Below are 3,827 nucleotides of genomic sequence, written 5' to 3'. Positions count from 1 at the left end.
TCACCAGGAGCAATTGATAAGGGAATGTTAAAAGAGTCCTGTTCTGATTGAATTTATACATTTAAAGCTGGGGTGATGCCATTCAAAGCAATGTTATTGAATTAAGAACTTGTGCCTAAGAATGTATCCCATGTACTACAAATAGTCAGTGGCTTTATTTGGACTTTCAAGAGTAGAGAAATTTAAAAATTATATACAATGAGACAATGGAACAGGTTTATAAATAGCTTCAGTGCAGGACAGATAAATACAATTACATTTTTTTGCATGCATTTGCCAGGTGTTTACACACATCTCATAATACAAAGGATCACATTAAGAGGTGGAGGGCCAGAAAGAGTGTCTGTGGGAAAGTCATAGCTGTAAAATCACACAGCGCTGAAATAGATTGTGGAACTCTCAGCCACAAGACATCAATGGGGCCAAGAGTTTAGTTCAACGAAGTACTGGACGTTTATACAGATAACCTGAAAATACAATTAGAGTAGAGATGATTGTTTCAAAAACTCTTCAATCAGATCTAAACTTTCCTGACTTGCACCACAACATTTGTGGGTGCAGATTATTTCAAAGCCTTCTACTGCAGGGTGTCTTCCACTTCCTCTGAAGGATCTAGAACTGGTCACTAGGATCCATGGAATATGGGTCTGATCCACTCTGGCAATGCCTATCTGCCATGTAAATCTAAGACTATGTTTTTGCTGATCTTCCTTGAGCTCCTTGGAGTCTCTAGACTTGCACTGAGAGCAGAAAGATGTCTATCTAAATGTCATCCAGTCTCCTGTCATTTTTCCTTTTAGGAAGGAAAGTTCAGAACTACTCGGACCTGTCTAGTCCATTATGTCAGCTGTCAATAACACGAACTTCAACTGTGCAGTGTTCCTTCTCACCGGGATAACTGGGCAGGAAGACGTCCATCCCTGGATCTCTGTCCCTTCTGCTTAGTGTATGTTATTTCAATAGTAGGAAATTCAGTCATTCTGTTCATTACAAAAACAGATCCAAGCCTGCATGAGCCGATGTACATTTTCCTTTCCATGTTGGCCGTCACAGACCTTGGCTTATCGATATCCACCATACAGACAACACTGGGTATATTCTTCTTTAACACTAGAGAGATCAGCCTCGATGCGTGTTTTGCCCAGCTGTTCTTCATCCACTTGTTTGAATGCATTGAATCCTCTGTGCTGTTGTTGATGGCCTTTGACCGTTTCATCGCTATCCGTGACCCACTGAGATATGCCTCCATCTTAACCCTGCCTAGAACAGGCAAGATGGGACTGGTGTGTGTTCTCAGAGAGGTGACTGTAATGCTCCCATTCCCTATTCTCCTTCAACAGTTCCAATATTGTCGAACCAATGTCCTCTCCCATTGCTACTGCATAAACCAGGATGTCATGAAGATGGCTTGTTCAGATATCAGAATAAACAGCATATATGGCTTGTCTGTTACTCTCTTGATGGAGGGGTTGGACTCGCTGCTCATCTTCCTCTCTTATGTGATGATCCTCAAAACAGTGCTGAGCATCACATCCCAGGTGAAGGGTCTCAGGGCCCTGAACACCTGCGTGTCCCACCTCTGCGCCGTCCTGCTCTTCTACACACCAATGATCGGCTTGTCTCTGTTACACAGATTTGGGGAGGGCTCTTCTCCCTTGCTTCAGATTCTCCTGGGCTACATTTCTCTGCTTGTCCCTCCCTTGATTAATCCCCTTGTGTACAGCGTGAAAAGCAAACACCTTCGTGCGAAGATACTCAAGGTGTTCGTCAGGTGAAGGATCAGTTCATCATCTTGCTCCAGCACTTATGACATGTGAGACGAAAAATACTGGCCACCTATTCCATCCTGGACCCTTAAATCCAAGACAACATGAGCTACTGATCTCCACTATGTAGAGATAGGTTCAGATGGGGTCTAAAGCCTGGAGCAATTGTAGAGGGGCTGGTGAGGGAAGGCAGGGCACTGGGGAAGGAGATCAAGACAGGCAGCAACATTTACAAAGTGACTTTGTTCATTGAGAGCCAGGGGACTGGTTGGATGTTTGTTCATAAAGAACCATATCGGTGCCTGCTCAGACCTCAGAATTCCTCTCCATACAGTCAATAAAGAGAAGGGAGGTGGATATTGTTTCCCATTGCCCTGGTTTGACACTGTCCTCTCTCTGGTTAAACATTCGCGGGCCATGAAAAAAAGTGCAGAACTGTTCTGTTGTCACAGTCCTGGCCCTTCCTGAGCGTTCTGGTTGCTGTGTGATCCATGAGGGCTGCAGGAACTGTGGACAGGGGCTATTCAAGGTTCACGGGCACCCACCCTTCCCCTATGCCTTTAGCCAGGTGCTTGTGACTGAGTCATGTCACAGACAGGATTAATGCAGGAGCCTCAGGAGAAGCAGAGCAGAGTTGCATGTGTGAGTGAGGATATGACACACATCAGTCCTGGGAAGCGATTCAGGCCCAGGTTCCCTCCTCCTTCCCTTCATTTGTGCTGCCCCAGCAATGAAAAGGGGTGGAAATGGACCTCAGCTCCCCAACAGAGGTACAGCCAGCTCCAATCCCAGCGCAGCCCATTCACTGCAGGGTGACCACCCTTTCAAAATCAGAAGATGGATAGAGGCAGGAGCCCCGCCCCCTCTGTGACACTGCCCCACCCCTCTTCTTCCCCCGTGAGGCCCCACTCTCTGGTCCTCTTCTTCCCCCAAGCCTCCACCCCCTCTCCAGGCCAGAAGCTAGTGGTGGGCCATGGTGAAATGTGTCCAAGGAGCTAGAGCCACTTTGAGGAGAACAAGATCCTCCAGCTGCCTTGGACAGGAGGCTGGGGGGGCCAAGAGCAGCCTCCACCCTGTGTCCCTGCCCCCAGGACACACCCCAGGGAAGGTGGAGAGTCTTGGGCTCCTCACAGCAGCCTGGGCTCCTGGGGTAGCTCTTTCCATGTCCCGGCTGGTGCCCAGGCCGGGGGGGAGTGGAGCATCAGGGGAAGTGGAGGTGTAGGGGGAAGGGCCTAGTGGGAAGAGATGGGATGGAGGCGGGGTCTCCATGGAAAAGCAGCAGGGGTTGTGGCAAGCCTGGACCAATGCTCACCCCCAAAAGTAGTTTGGTGAGGGCTGAGTAGAGGAGGAGGATGGGGCTATGGGGTAGGAGCCCTTGTGTTTTAGAGAAGACTGAATTAATGCAAACCCAGACAGGGGCTCTTTTTCTAAGTACTCCAGGCAGAGAGTAAGTCATTGCAAGGACCTTGGAGGGAAGGGCAGGGCACCTGCAGGGCTACCTCAGGCCACAAGGGCGCACTCTGGCATGGCCCCCATCCACAGGGACTTGGCCAGGGTGAGCTGTGCACTGGAAAGCTGTTATCACTGTGTGGAGTCTAGCTCAGCCCCCAGGCTGCTCTAAACTCCACAGGGGCAGGGGAAGAACAGGCCAGTGAATCAACCCCCTGTAACTGGCTCCTTGCCATCCCTGCTCTCTGCAGCGAAGGTGGGAGCTCTGCTGGTGCAGCAGAGAATCCAGCCGAACTTCTCACCACCCAGATGGCTGGAAGCCTGGCCCTCTTGTCTGGGCACTGCTCTGCGACTCAGGACAGCTGGGTGTGATTCCTTTGCCATGTGTGACCGTGGGCAAGCCATGGGCTGTCTCTGAGCCTCTGCACAGGTGGATAATAGCCCTGCCCTGCCTCACAGTGGAGACCGAAGGATAAATACATACAAGGTGCTCAGATGCTCTAAGACTGTAAGATCCAGGGTATGTGAGGGGTTAAACAGAGCAACACTTCTGACATTTGTTTATAAAAGGCGTCTTATCACAGCCTCCCGTGACAGCTGCTTTTGGGAAAC

General features: G+C 49.6%; 1 pseudogene; it reads left to right on the top strand.

The window, feature by feature from the left end:
• Nucleotides 1-840: 840 nt before the first annotated feature.
• Nucleotides 841-1,775, top strand: LOC115643263 (annotated as a pseudogene).
• Nucleotides 1,776-3,827: the final 2,052 nt, after the last annotated feature.

Source organism: Gopherus evgoodei, unplaced genomic scaffold (assembly GCF_007399415.2).
Source record: "Gopherus evgoodei ecotype Sinaloan lineage unplaced genomic scaffold, rGopEvg1_v1.p scaffold_54_arrow_ctg1, whole genome shotgun sequence".
In the NCBI taxonomy this organism is placed as follows: Eukaryota; Metazoa; Chordata; order Testudines; family Testudinidae; genus Gopherus; species Gopherus evgoodei.
Note: the sequence above shows the minus strand (reverse complement) of the source record. Positions and strands in the feature narration are given on the sequence as shown.